This window comes from Camelus bactrianus, chromosome 12 (assembly GCF_048773025.1).
Source record: "Camelus bactrianus isolate YW-2024 breed Bactrian camel chromosome 12, ASM4877302v1, whole genome shotgun sequence".
In the NCBI taxonomy this organism is placed as follows: Eukaryota; Metazoa; Chordata; class Mammalia; order Artiodactyla; family Camelidae; genus Camelus; species Camelus bactrianus.
The window spans coordinates 52,798,098-52,814,092 of record NC_133550.1 but is presented as its reverse complement, the minus strand read 5'-3'; the positions used below and the strand labels follow the sequence as shown (position 1 = coordinate 52,814,092).

Here is a 15,995-nt window from a genome sequence, read left to right as displayed (position 1 = left end):
TCTCTTCCCCTCCACAGGAAGGAACTGGCATCACAAGGCACTTCTTAAAGAAACATCATGTGCACTCACTCAGTCTTAGAGTCAGTTCCTGGGGAACTCAGCTTGCAACAACGCGGGACTGTAAATTCAGTAGGGAAGGCGAGCTAGTGAAAGCTAAATGAGCTGGAACCATTTGAGGCCAGTCAGAACATCCATTTGGGTGCATTGGGAGCAGCATTCTCTGTTTTGAATGTATGTGTGTTTGAGGATATAGGGAGGGGTGCAGAAGGGGAATTCACTTGGGGATTTATTTTGAAGTTGCTTTATACAAGTACACTATGACTTAGATTGTATATTTATTTGTAGGCTTTATCTGGGCAGCTGATGGACATGTGAGGATGAGAAGAAAAGCCCCTTCATGCATGTACACATCCCCCAACCCGACCCTCTTAGAATAGCCATCCAAGGTTGACTGAAAGAGTTGAGACATTCTCCAGAAAGTCTTGTAAAGAATTGAGGCACTTAGCCTTGTTGGTGTTTTGTGGCCAAAAATGAGCAAGAAAATAACCACTGTGCAGAACCAGAGCCTGCAGTGGCAGGCTGATGGAGGGCACAGGAATATGTGCATTCACTGCTTAATCTAAGAACATCCTGTAGGAAGATTGACTTGATCATGTTAAGAAGCTTATTGGAGACTTTTGAAAATCAGCCAAAACTCAGAGCTTCAAAACCCACCAACTCCCAAATATTAGCATGGCTAACTCCCTTCATTTTCTTTAGATTTTTGTCAAGGATCACTTTTTCAAAGAGGCTTCCTTAACCATTCATTCTAATTAAACTAGCACCTCTATCACTCTCTCCCTGCATCCTGCTTTTATTTTCCTTTATATTGCTTATCACCACCCAACAAAATTTTATGTATTTACTTATTGACTATCTTTCTCACTAGAATATAATCTCTGGAAGGGGAAGGAATTTGTCTATTTTGTTGATCACTGTATACCAAGCAGCAGACAATAACAAGAACTTAATAGATATTTGTCAATTGACTGAATAGGCATTTTCTTGAGTAATCAAAATTTCTCCAACTCTTTATCTTCTGGTAGAAATTCCAAACTCCCCTTAGAGATGGGAAGCACAGGCAACAGCAACTTTTTACTGAATATTTCCTAAGTGGCTTTTATGTCATATTTGTGAAGTTAAGAAAATAGATTACTATGATAAAATAGGTAGAAGAAAATAGATCACTCTGGTAAAAAAAAATCAAACATTCATACTCAAACTTGAGTAAATTGAAAAATGCCCCTTCTCTCCCAGTTTTCTCCCTTGGTTCTCCTCGTAAAACAAGATAAGGCCATTGCTTCTCAGTGCTTATTAGCTTGAAAACATAATTTTAACTTTTTAGGAGAGATTTCATTTGACTCAATTACATATTAGCATATAAGCTTGTTTCTTTCCAAATCAATCAGTTGAAACAGAGAACACTAATTTATCTTTGAGTGGGGCTGCCAGTGCTGCCCTGAAAACACCAACCATTACAAATAGGCACTGGTAATAAGCCTGAAATTTTATTGCTATTGATACAAAGTACATTATATTTCCAATGTAATAGGGTAAATTTACCTATGAAACATAAAATTAATCACCCAGAATAGAATAATTTTTCAGGAACTTGTCCCCTTCTACGCTGTTGGTGGGAATATAGATTGGTACAGCCACTGTGGAGAACAGTATGGAGGTTTCTTAAAAAACTAAGAATAGAGTTACTATATGATCCAGCACAATCCCACTCCTGGGCATATATCCAGAGGAAACTAATTTGAAAAGATACATGCACCTCAATGTTCATAGCAGCACTATTTACAATAGCTAAGACATGGAAGCAACCTAAATGTCGATCGACAGATGGATGGATAAAGAAAATGTGCTAGATATATACAATGGAATATTACTTAGCCACAAAAAAGAATAAAATGCCATTTGAAGCAACATGGATGGACTTAGAAATTATCATATTAAATTAAGTAAATTAGACAAAGACAAATATCATTTAATATATTATATATCATTATATGTAAAATCTTAAAAAATGATACAAATGAACTTATTTACAAAACAGAAATAGCCTTACAGACAGAGAAAACAAACTTATGATTACCAAAGGGCAAAGGTGGGGAGGAATAAATTAGGAGTTTGGGATTAACTTATACACACTACTATATATAAAATAGATGAGCAACAAGGACCTACTGTATAGCCCAGGGAGCTATATTCAATATTCTGCAATAACCTATAATGGAAAAGAATCTGAAAAAAATACATATGTATAACTGAATCATTCTGCTGTACACCTAAAACTAACAAAACATTCTAAATCAAGTATACTTTGATAAACATTTTTAAAAATCATTATCTTTCAGAGACAAAAACTGAATTGTTTAGGGATAAAAATTTATGATATCTTGGATTTGATTTAAAATATGCCCATAGAGTAGAAGAATAATGGATGGTGTTATAGATGAGTCAACTTTGGCCATATGCCGACAACTGTCTAAGCTGGATGAAGTATAGTATAAGGTGTTTTAATAAAATATTCTAACTTTATGTTTGAAATTTTCCATAATAATAATTTTTTAATTAAAAAAATGTGCCTATAAGTTGGAGAGGCATCCTCCAGCTTTCTGGGAACTGCCCTCTTTCTCCATATTCTGGAAATTTGGAACTCACCTTCCCAATCCGTATAAAGATACATTCTTCCCAAACTTGGACATTTTTCCCTCATCTCAGAGATAGATGCTCATCCTGGGGACGGAGGTTAGCCAATGAGACTCCTCTCCTAGAGGTTTGGAACTGGGACCAAATACTTCTTGAACTCTAGGGAAGGAGTTGTTGATGGTGGATATTTTCTGCCTGATGGTCTAGAGAACGGAGATAGGCAGTGTGCAGGGACAGAGCAGAATGAAGGCTGAGGGGAAGCAGACCCCCAGGAGAGACGCTTTCCTGATTTCCCAGTGTTGCTTGGGCCCTGGTCCCAGGTGACTACCGAGGATCTGCTGCATCTCAGTCTTTGGGTTCAGAGAAACAATCTCATTTCTCATAATAAATTCATCCCCTCGCCCCGACTTTGTGTAGCTCTGTTGGGTCTCTATCAATTACTACCACAGACTCTAACAACCATGCTTTTTTAAAGTAAGGTTTTAGGACTTGCCTTTTTCTCTCAAACAGCCCCTGAAATTTTTCAGAAAAAACAAAGAGGAGGAGGTGCTCTTTCTCCCTTACAGAGAAGCAGACACTCTTAAGTAACATAGAGGTACTTCTGATATAGGGTTCAATCTAGGACGTTCACAAAAGTACCACTCTTACTTTTCTGTTCACTTTGGAGACACCTGAAAAAATGTATAATCCTATACTGTTTTCTGTTATCATAAAATTCTCTTTGAGAGATATTTATACAAAGGAGACTTTTAAAGACAGCCAGACTTGAGCAGAGATTGCCACTGTGTCCTCTGAAAAGTTCCCTGTGACTTCCAGTAGTCTAACTGGTTATCTTAATAATTTGCTTCCTTGGTAATTGTTTTAAAACTGACATCTCTACTTTTTAAAAATGTAATTAAATATTTATGAGATTTCTTTGTTAAGCAAAGAGAAGAGTTTTAGAATGTCTTTTTTTCTCCCTTTCTGCGGAAATGAATAGCACATCCATGACCCTTGGTATCTCAATCAAACAAACACATGAGTGCTTTTGTCTCATTACCTGGAACTAGTCAGGGTAGAAACTGCTACCTATACCTATTTCAAACCCATTCTTATTGCTAACACCAAATTTATTTTCCTTAACTGATCCACTAATACTGGGGAAAAGTATTTGAGTTCTATGGGTCTTTATTTCCTATTATTTCTCAAACAGTATTAAAAAAATGAGGGTTTTCATTTCCGCAGCGTAAACTTACTGCTTATCAGGATCCTAGGGTCTATGTATGAGTGCTACTTGCCGAAAAAATCATTTGATTTTTGAGGTCTCTTAGGGAAGCAGAAAACTCTCTGCAGGATCATTTTGTGAAGAAAGCAGACTCACTTTTGGGGGCATGTCCAAATAATATTTATCTGACCTGGTGTGCTTGAATGGTGTCTCCTGGATTTTAGAGATCTGCTTGGTTCTAAGGTTGTTGGGTACATAGTCCAGGCCAGGACAACACAGAGTGAGGAAGGGAGTTAATAAATTACCAGTGAATTGGAGCCTTCTATCTTTGAATTTGGGCCAGGGTATCCCTTAAACCAAAGATCTAAAGATGCCTACGGTTCCTCAAATGCTTTTTCTTTCTTTCTTTTTTTTTTTTTTTTTTTTTTTTTGCCATAATAGTGCAAAGAATAGGCTTTGCCTTCTCTCTCCTCCATTACTCTTGGTTCACACTGGGTCAGCTGCCTATCACATTTCAGCCAGGCAATTAAGGCACAAAACATCGTAATTTATGTGGGGAAATCGTGGTACATGCAATGTATACATAAAAGTAATCTGATTCACAGGCTTCTTCATTTTCTTCCAATCCATATAGAGAACTCTTACTTTTCCTGATTTCTTAAGAAGTGAGATTTCTTTTATCATTGCTTTTCTAGGTTAAATTTGGGTTCAAAATGAAGTTTATTTTATGGCAGCTTGTAACCTCCTGTATATTTAAATCCTTTTAGTCTCTTGCTCATTGAAGTATCTCTTAACCAGTCCCCTATTTGTACCTGGGCATGTCAGCTCTGATAACTCCTTTGATTTTTCCCTTTTTAAAAAGAACTTTTCAGTTGTTGGATTCTCAAGGCCACATTGCTAGTAGATGAGAAAGGAAGAATTCAAAACCGGCAGTCTCTTTCTCGAATCTGGAATCTTAGTCACTGTAGTGTATTTACTGAAGAACGGACATGGAATGAGAGTGAAGTATAGGACTGAGGATAGAAGAGAGGTTCCAGTGAGTTGTTCTGAACACCAGTTCAAGGCTCCTCTTGAGAGTGGGTGGGGTACTGTAGTCAGACTGGGTTTAAAAAAGCAAAGCCATGGGCAGAGTGGATGCAGTCTTTGTTTCATCACTGTCTTGTAGTAAGTGTTAATCTTGGTATACTATGAATCTTAATATCAATTCCAAATCTTCATATGTTTTTCTGTACACCTTTGGGTCCTCATGAAAATAGAATTTCTAGGTAACCTATTTTTCCAAAGTTCCCAAAGTAGGGCATGCAAATTGATACCCCCTGCCCCAATCTGGCACATATGTGCGTGTGCACATACACACATCTATTCTCTATATGATACATGCTGTAATTAGCTCTTTAAAAACTACCAAAGTGCAAACTTCTCTCATTTTCAGTTCTTTTCCTCTCAGGTCTTCCCAGTTCTTGCTTATTTCTTCTATATATACTTACATACTTGTTTCAGTTGCAGTAACTCTGTAACAAACCACATCCAACTTAGTGGAGTAAAACAACAATAGTCATTTTATTACTTCTTATGGCTTCTGTGAGTCTGTCTCAGAGACTCCCATACTAGTGATGTCAGTGACTGAAACTGTAACAGCAGACGGGGCAGGAAGCAAGGAGGACTGAAGCAGCTGGGGGCTGGATGGGCCTCTCTCCCTCTCCATGTAGTTTCAGGGCAGTAGCTGCCTCAAAGTAAGTGCTCAGTAAATAGTAGCTCTTATAATTATTAGCTCCATGGAAAACCCCAAGGTGTTTGAAGATGGGATTTTTTTCTATCCCCACAGCAAATAATTGGGGGAATGCTTCCCAACTCATGAACTCTTGTCTTTGTTATTATTAATTAGCATTCATATAACTTAATCCTTTTAAATGGCCTAACAATAATTTACTTGTAACTTTAATGCCACTCCTGACAGAAGGTAAGTGGCTATAGTAAAGCCGAAATAAGGAAAGCATAATTAAAGAGCATATTAAAGTAATGAGTAATTTGAATTACTCAAACTATGAATCTGAACACTGAACTAAAACTATGGGTTGATGGTGGGAGGGATAGTCTCCTTCCAGCCTAGCTGCTTACCATGACTTTCCCTCACCTTTTGTGCAGGACTATCCCTTCAGAGCAAGGCCTGGAATTGCTTTGTTTCCATATAAGAATTTTACAGTATTCAACTAGTGTCTTTAAATCTTACAAGGTGTTACATGCTGTTTCAAAGATTTGTAAGTGCTATTGACTAATGTCTGTGTTCCCTCCAAAATTCATATGTTAAAGCCATTATCCCCAATGTAGTAGTATTGGAGATGGGGGCTTTGAGAGATAATTAAGTTGAGATGAGGTCATAAGGTGGTGTTCTCATGATGGGATTAGGACCCTTAGAAGAAGAGACCAGAGAGCTCCTAGCCTCCCCATATGAAGATACAGCAAGAAGGCAACTATCTGAAAATCAGAAAGAGGGACCTATCCAGATGTCACATCTGCTAGCACCTTGATCTTGAACTTCCCCGCCTCTAGAACTGTGAAAAATACATGTCTGTTGTTTAAGCCGCCTGGTCTGTGGTATTTTAACTCCCCAAGTTGACTAAGACAATATGGAAACTAAATATTTAGGTTTAGAAATGCATTTCTCATAGAAAACTTGATTCAAATAATAATTCACTCCTGAGGGGACAACACTAACTGAATTTGTAACATAGTTGAAATATCAAATACTTTAGAAATGTTGCAGAAAAACTTGTTACAGCTCGGTGTTACAGCTCAGTTGTGACAGCAACCTGGATCCAGGCAAGAGACCAAGCAGCACTCGGAGAGTTGGAGAACTCAGGTTTATTACACCAGTGGGCCCAGAGGAGTTAACGCTCCAAGCTCTGGACCCCATCTGTAGGTTTACACAGGCTTTTATAGGCTGCCGGTTTACAGTTTGCAACATCATATGCAAATAAGGTATAACAAAAGTTGACTAATTAGGAACAGACTTTGTAGAAATGGACCAATCAGGGGGAGAGAAATAACCAATCAGGAGTGAGGGAAATGAACCAATTAGAAGTGAGCTCCACTTTCCTAGCGGTTAGCCGTTTCAGAGGCAAAAAGTGAGATAAAACCACTGGGCCAGGGAACCAGATGGTGCTGGCAGGAGAGTAGTGGCCCTGCCTGGGGGTCCTGCCAGTCTTGTTTTATGGGGCTTCCCACCTCAAAAAGACAATATTTTAAAAACTGTTGCCATATTTTTTTTTTAACAAAACAGGAAAAATAGGCATTAGTTTGTGAAGCAGGAGTCCTGTGTTCAGTCCTCTGCTCTCCTCTGCTCTGTGAATCTGACCAGGTCATTTTACCTCTCCGGCCGTCAGTTTCTTCATTTGTAAAATGAAAGAGTAGAAAGCATTACAGTAAAAGAATACTTTTAAAAAATGTCCTTATTTCCTATACCCACAAAAAAGAACTGAAAGAAGCTAATTAGAGAAGGAAACTCTACCCTGAGACTAAGAAAGGATCTGATCTCATACCACAGACTCTGAAGATCTTTATGCACAAACAACATCACTAAAAGTAAGCTAGCAGAGAAGCCAGGTTCTAATGCTCCTGGACACATGCAAACTGTGGGAGTGAGATTGAGGCACCTCTAATTCTACCTAGTTCAGAGGATGAGGGCTTCAAAGGATGAGTGGGCTTTGGAAAAGAGCAAACTTCCTTCTCTGAGTCATTTCCAGGAGGTAATGGCATGTCCAGAAATTCTATTTATGGTAGATTAGAGGCTGCAGAGTGGTTAGAAGAGAAACCTTAAAATTGATTTTGCAAAGCACTGTATATTAGACTGAGGGAGTGTCAAAGGTCAGTATCAAAGAATTGTGGATGAGACATTGATGGAATAATGGGGCCAGCAATCCCTAGGGACCCTTCAGCTCTGCCATTGACAAAAACAATGGAACAGGAGGAGGAAGGTTTGAATAAAGGAAAAATTATTTTTTTCTTTTTAGAAACTACTTGGAGGGTAGAAGAGGGAAAACACTGAAGACCCAAGCTCAGAGCAGCTGACAGCTGTGCCATCCTTTTTGTCTCACTGGTGTCCCCAGAATGACAAGAGTTGGGAATTAGGGCCACAGAATCCTCAAAGTTAGCCTATCTTGTGGTTAACTCCCATCTAAGGGCTGAACAGGAGACTTTTACAAGTTTTAGCATGGTTCAACAAAATAATTATTACTGGTACAGGCAAAGAGTGAAGCTGGAGTTCCAGCCCCGTCAGGTACCCCTTTGGCAATTGGTGTGAGCAATAGCACAACTGTTATTCTCTTTCTGGCTACAGCTGTGGCTGTGCAGTGGATGGAAATAGACATAACCTTCTTTCTACATGTGAGACCTCTGGATGCTCAGCTGAAATTTTGGGTATGCCTGAGGAAACCAGAGGTCTGACTGAAAACCAAGATGAAGACCCACCAGAGCTATCCAATGAGAGTGCAGTCTACTCTGGGGAGCCTAACAGGACACTGTCTGAGTTGCAGGTCCACCTTGAGAGAGTCATCTCGAAGTTTGAGCAGAAAACCAATACCTCTGACAAATTTCGGCTGATTAAGAACTATCAAGAAAAAGTAGAGCCTGAACTGAGATCCTGTTGCACCACTATAGTGAGATTGTTGGATAAGTGCTTAATAGCCAATGCGCTTAATCCAGAAAGTAGTCTTTTATCTGAAAATGGAGACTAATTCCAATACCTCTGCTGCATAAGGTGATCAAAAACAAAACTATAGGTAATTCCCAAGGAGCTTCACAAAAGACATTTGATATACATGTGAAAGAGAGGCAACCTACATACCCAACCCACCTTGGGCTGGCTCTTAGCATTTCTATACTTTACTGTGAATTCCTAGATAACCCAGAGCTTGCCTGCACACTGGCTAAAACTGCTTTTGGTGAAGCCATCATAGAACTAGATGCACTGAATGAAGACTCATAAAAGAACAACATCTTTATCATGCAGTAGCTTAGAGACAACATAACACAATGGACATCAGACAATGCGGGAAAAGAATATGAGATGCAGAAGAGATAGAAAGCTAAACATATACAGAGTGTGATTCTTTTCCTCTTGAAGAAAATTTTTACACATCTCCATTCCTTGCTCCACTTGGATTATCTATAGCAAAGAAACCCATTCAGTGTATGGAATCAACTGTTTGAAATTTTACAATGTATGGACTACATTTCTTAGAGTGTTTTACTTGCATAGATCAATCTCATAACCATATCTTCTTCAGATGTAAATGACATGTGTTAAGTGTTATATGGAATAAAGTGGACATTTTCAAACTAAGAGGGGAAATGGCATGTAGGACAGAATTCCACTGTCTTAGAAGAACTCCTAGAAGGAGAAATAAGATTAAAGAGAACGTACTGAGTCAGACAGTTTCCTATGCTGGTCAACAGGTGGCATAAGAGTAGCTTGGATGCCAACAGGGACAAAGGGCGGAAATAAATACTCGGGATAAAAGCAGGCTTTGGGTGAATGTGTGGGGAGGCAGCGTGACTGGTTGTTTATATCTGAACATATCTTATGTCTCTAAATTGTTCATTGCTTGAAGTGAGGAACACTTCCAGGCACAACTAAAAGATGTACTGAACCTTTCTGTGCCTTGATTTCCTCCCTGTAAAATGGATATGAAAGTGATGCCTTCTTCATAGCATTGTTGTGAGCAATAGTGAATTAATGTATGCAAACATAACCATGCATATTACAGGGCAAATGACCAATAAAGGTCGGTCACTAGGACTCTGCACAATGACCACGAGGCACACGTAATATCAACAGGTATTAGTGGATGCACAATTGGACAGGACGTCCATAAGGCTGATACTTATAACTCAGAGACCGTGGAGCATTAGAATATCCATAGTACAGATTGTTAAGGTAATCATTTACATTGGTAATGGGACTCTTTAAAAAGGATATAATCTTAGGAGTTCATTGAAATAGTATCTCTCTGAGTATCGTTTATGTCTACTTCATTGAGTCTTTCCAGAGAGGTGTATAAATATGACTAAGCCAGGCAAACTTATTTTGATTTATTCCTTAGGTAAGAATGGTCAGTCCTTACCATGTTCAGCTCTTGCCCAGACACAGGTGTGTTGCTTTATGAACTCAGTCCTATCACTACCTGCAAGGTGACTTAAAGAAAGAGGCTGGAATTAGTCTTGCTATTCTCAGCTTGATATATGGGGGACCAAAGGGGAACCCTGCAGTACTTGCTCAGCCATCAGGGTGCATTTTCCTTTCCTAACTTTCCGTCTTCAAGTTCAGGTCCTAGATTAGGGCTTCTAGCCAGCTCCTGGATTTCATGTCAATTTTTCCTGAGAACATAGCTCAGTCCTGGACCCTAGGTAGGGCCTTGACAACCTGCTTATCCATTTCTTGCCCTCTTATCCTGATACCCAAACTATGCCACTGTCCCTCAGATGTAGATGAGATTCTGCTTTGCACCCCACAGATCCCTCTGGAACAACTACCACTGCCTCTCTGACAAATACTTCTTTCGTCATAATCATCACATCCCCTCTTGGATGTGGACCCTAGGCCAAATTAACCCTGTGTTCTCCCCCTGCCCCTCTTCAGACCCCATTATTGGGACTACTGACCAGACCAGCAAAATCTGACCACACTACTGGGTTCTCCTTCCCTTCCTTTGCCCATTTCTACCTTCCTTTCCTTCTTTCCCTTCTGGTTCGGAAAGCCTTGTTTGTGGCTGACAGGAAGGGATGATTGAATGGAATAAAAGAAAAGCAGATATTATAAAGAAGAGTGATAAGAATACTTTTAGCTCCAGAGGTATAAATGCTCTGAATAGGAAATGGAAAATAAACAAAATGATTCTGAAATTTTAACATGAGGGGGAAAATATACTTTCATAGAGGCAATGTAGAAATAAAATGTGATTAGCTGTGCTTGAGTCCTGCCTCTTCCACTTACAGGTTATATAATTTTTTGTAAGCTTAAGCTCTTCGAGTCTGTTTCCTCATGTATAAATTGGGGTTATAAAAATGTTTATTTTGTAGTGTTGTTGAGAGGATTAAATGACATAAGCCATGCAAAAATGCTCCATTTTGGGGTAGCACCTGTACTCTCCATGACCATTCTTAGATTAGAGGTTGAAAAATAATACCCCATGGGTTGGATTTGGCTCAAAGATGTTTTGTTTGGCCTTGTGTCAGGAGTCCCCAAGACCACCCCCAGGTTCAACAATTCAGTAGGAGGAATTACAAGACTAAGCACATGGTCACATTCATGGCTATGACTTATTAATGCAAAGGGTACAAAGCAAAATTAGCAAAGGGAAAAGCACAGAGGGCAAAGTCCAGCATAAACAAGGCACTGGCTGCCAGCAATAGAGGTGACAACACAAGTGAAATGCTGTCAAGAAACCTGTTAGAGACTCAGTGCCCAGGTTTTTACTGGGGATTGGTCATGTAGGAAGCCTCTGCCAGGCATATACCAAAATTCCAGACTCTCAGAAGGAAAGTAGGTGCTCTGCAAAAGCCACATTTTTTGTACAAACAGTTTATCCCAGTGAATCATTCTTATCAGTTCTGGGAATTCTGGGAACCAAATTCAAGTTATCAGATGCCAGTCAAGGGTCAGCCTTGTAAGTAGGAAGCCTTTCTAAGAACACACAGTTAGGCCGTCTATGTTAACTCTTTTCTACACAGGCCTGCCCAGGGTTTGCCCATGTGTTTTCTTTCTTTCCTTTTCTTTCTTTCTTTCCTTTCTTTCTTTCCTTCCTCCCTTCCTTCCTCCCTCCCTCTCTTTCTTCCTTTCTTCCTTCCTTCATTCCTTCCTTTCTTTCTTTCTCTCTTCCTTCTTTTATTTCTTTCCTTAGTTGCCATCCTTCAAAAATTAAGAAATTTTACTCAGGATTTCCAGCTTCTTGAGAAAAATCAGACTTGTCACAGTAATAGATCCATATGCCTACATAGTAATGATTGGTACTCCCCTTTAAGTAAGGTTTAAATTCCCTTAAAGTCACCCCAGTCTTCACCACTGTCAATAGTCTTTCCCACAACTGAGTGCCAATTTTCATTTAATGTCATTGTTTTTGTGACTCTGGTTATGGGCTACATAAAACAAGAGTGACCAATTGGCCAGAGTAGAAAGGAAAAAGGCAAGCATGTAAAATACAACTGACTCATGAAAATGAACAATAACGCAAAAGGGTCACACTCATGAACTCCTCCTGTTGAGTTCCCCCAAAATGCCTTGAACCCACAACTCTTCTCTGGCATTTCTTATTCTTGGATTGATAGGACATTTTTTATTGCTACATATAATAAGCCCCTTGTATTTAACTGGAATCAGTCTTTGTTCCTATCCACCTAAATTTTACTGACTGGAATAGTGATAATATAAATAAAATATTACATATATTGTGAATCAAACTCATTATTATCATCACTGCCAAGACTTATTAGAGTGGACTAACATATAGCAACAGAAAGGTAAATCTTGTTCAAAAGAAATAGATCCAATGAATATTCAAGTAGTTCTGCATAGCAGTGCATTCACTTATTTACTAACTCAACAAATATTTACTTAACACCTACTATGTGACAAGATAATACTAGATATCAAAATAAAATTTTACCTTTATATTCTAGCATCTGGAAAAGTACCAGGCATGGAGTTTGGATTTAATAAATGTTTCCTGACTTCACAAATAAAGTTAACCTATAAGGAGATCTAGAAACCCAAGGATAGACATAATGAAAATAATTTTCTTCAGTATAAAATGCGGAAAGCACAAGTGATATTCTTCCAGGAGCATGCTGCATGCCACCTAACCAGACAGATGTTCTAGATGCCACTTTTTAAATTCTAGTTATACAGCTGGCACAGAGCCTAGTTACAGAGGAGGAACTGAAACTATTCCAATGTCTATTGACGTTTCCATTCTACCAAAAGCAGTGAATTTGAAAAATTCTTTACTTGTCTCCCTGATAATTTTATTCTTCAGAAGTCTGAGGGAACAATTAGGCGAACATATACTCTAGACTTGACTTTTACTAATAAGGAAAAACTGGTCAGTGAAGTATGTAAAAGCTACAAGAAATCAAGAGAAAGAGTTAGTGTCATATTAGAGTTGGACACTGGGAGCAGAGCCTGAATTTGTTAGTATTCTTTTAGTTATAATTGGCAGGAATCCAATTCAAATTGACTCAGGCACAGTTGGATCCAGGTTTTCAAATGAAGTCATCAGAAATCAGTATTTCTCTATTGGTATTAGTTTCTTTCCTGTGTGCTGGCTTCATTCTCAAGACAGGGTCACCTCTCATACTGGCAAGATGACCTCCAGTAGCTCTGAGCTTATGTCCCATGAGGCTAGCAACTTCTTTAGAAATAGAGCATCTCTTTTTCAGTAGTTTCCAGAAAGTCTTGGATTTGAGCATCATTAGATAGGCCTGCATTATGGGCCCATCCCTAAGCCGATAATGTCACCTGTGTGGGGCATGGGAGTAGGTATATACCAGGAACATACTAGCTCTGAAACTCAGGAGGTAAAGTCAGCATGAATGAACTGAAAAGGAACAGTTCCATGAAGAAAAATTAAGGTTCCACTATAAGAATTGAAGGTGCTGGGGATTCATTCATTCATTCAACAAATGTTTACTGAGTGCCTAGTATATGTGTGCCTATTTTAGATTCCAAGTATATATTCCAGTGACTAATACAGACAAAAATTCTTGCTCTATTGGACCAGTTGGGTGAGAGAGAGAAACAATAAACAGCTACATTAATAACATATGTGATATTTCAGGTAGTTATATGTGCTGTGAAGGAAAATATTCCCCAGGGGAGGGGAATAGAGATTGCTGAGGAGGAGGGGTGCTGCAATTTTATGTAGGGTTATCAGACAAAGCCTTATTGAGAAGGCAACATACGCACCAAAGCAGATGAGAGAATGAGCTCTGTGGATATCCAGGTAGAGAGGGAGAGGGAAGAGCAGTGCATGTGTGGGTTTGTACCTTGCACAGGGAGCCAGAGGAGAGCAGGTGAGGTCAAAGATTGTAAAATGTCTCGTAGGCTATTGACCCTGATTTTACTGTGAGTTGAGAAGCCACTGGAAAGCTTGAGCAGGGTAGCAACATGATCTAGCTAACATTTAAAAATGTAGATCAAAGGGAGAAAGCAGGAGATTAGATAAGAGATTAGTGCAATAATCCAGATTAGAGATATTAATGGTTTAAACCAAAGTGATAACAGTGGACCTGGTTAAAAGAGGTCAGATTCTGCAACTATTTTAAAGGCAGTGAATTGAGGGAAGGGAAAAGTGAGAGAAGTCAAGGACTAAGTCTGAGGTTTTTCACAAGTGATTAGAAGCCTGGAGTTGCCATTAACTAATATGGAGAAAACTGTGGGAGCAGTAGGTTTGTAGGAAGACAGAGTTCCACTGTACTAAATCTGAGGCATTTATTATGATTCAGATTGGAGATGTTGATGGACAGTTGGATGTATGAGTGTGGAATTCAAGTGAAAGTTCCTGGCTGCAGAGTTATTAGTATATAGATGGTATTTAACACTATGAGACTGGATGAGACCATTGAAGGAGAGAGAGTACAGAAGATAAGTGTTCCAAGAACAGATACTTCAGTGTTTAGATGTCAGGGTAATGATAAGGAATCAGCAAAGGAGACTGGAGGCTGAGAAGAAGCAGTCAATCCAAATATGAGGGAATCTAAGAGAATGAGATATCCTGGAAGCAAAGAGAATAAAATACTTCAAGGAGAAAGAAAATCACTCTGTCAAATGAGGGGAGGTCAAGTGAAAATAAGGACTGACCTTTGGGTTTGACTACACAGAGGGCTTGACAGGAGCAGTTTCAATGGTGTAAAGGTGAAAAAGCCCTATTGGAATCTGTTCAAGGGAGAACGAGAAGAAAGGAATTTGGAGACTGCAAGTATTAAAAACAAAAACAACCCAATTTATTTCTATGTGTTTTGTGATAAGAAGGAGTAGAGAAATGGGGCAGTTGGTAAAAGAGGGCTATCAAGAGAAGTTTTATTTGTTTGTTTTGTTTTGTTTTGTTTAAGTGGGAGAAATTTATATGTTGATAGAATGATGGAGTGGAGAAAGGAAACTGCTGATGTAGGAGAGTGAAGACAGACTTGATGGAGCAATGTTCTTGAGGAGACTTGCAAAAACAACAGATGTCCACCACAAAAACATATGGGAGATTTTAGAAAAACAGATTTCTAAAAGCCCAGAGTAAAGACAACTATGGTTTTGTGACCAACATCATTTAAAATAGGCAAGAGATTAAGAAGAATGAGAGAGCCCGAGGGGTGGAATTCTGATGGAGTGGACGATTCTGGCTTGAACCTGAATTTTGATCACCATTGGCATGATTCAGACATGCCTGCATGTGTAGTGTCATGGCATGAGTCATCCATTATTGTTCATGAAGGGGAGAGGAGTCTCCTGGGAAAGAATTCATTATAAAGGAAGAGAAAATAGGGCTTTTAAGTTTGGGCCAGTAACTGGCCAGATGGGAGGGGAAATTAGTACTGCACGGTGTCTATCTCTCAGATTTAGCCTCTGGCCCACCCTCTATAAACCCATGTTGGAGTTCTAGGGAGAGGGGACTACAAGAAATGAAAGCTCTGTTTCAATAATTCTGTAAGATGCTAGGATCACAAGACAATCCTGTTTTGCTGCTCATCTGTCGATGCTAACATACAGAGGAGAAAAGCCTTGATCCCACTTTGGTGCAGCATGGCCTCTGCGCATTAAGGACTCTAGAAGCTGCTCCATCCTCAAGTTTAACATTCAGTGAGTCTCCAGTGGAGGCCAGCCCTGATGGTTGTGGCAACAATTGAGGCCTCCTCACTCTGCAGCAGTGGGAACCAGTTTCAAGAGTGGGAGGGATTTCCGTAGTTTGTAGTGTTAGAAGACAATACGCTTAGCATGGGTATCACCTGCAGTAGTGGCAGTGGTCGGGCACTATCAGGTAATTTCATAGGCAGCAGAGGCTTTGGCAGCAGGGATCACGGAGAGGAGCCAGGGTAGGAGAGAATCATGGCAGAC

General features: G+C 39.4%; 1 protein-coding gene and 1 pseudogene across 2 annotated transcripts in view; both read left to right on the top strand.

Annotated features, from left to right (window-relative positions):
- Window positions 1–15,995, top strand: part of ZDHHC17 (zDHHC palmitoyltransferase 17) — a 194,533-nt gene that overhangs the window by 28,742 nt on the left and 149,796 nt on the right. The gene's annotated exons all lie outside the window — the stretch shown is intronic.
- LOC123618000 (14-3-3 protein theta pseudogene) lies at window positions 6,589–12,312 on the top strand (annotated as a pseudogene).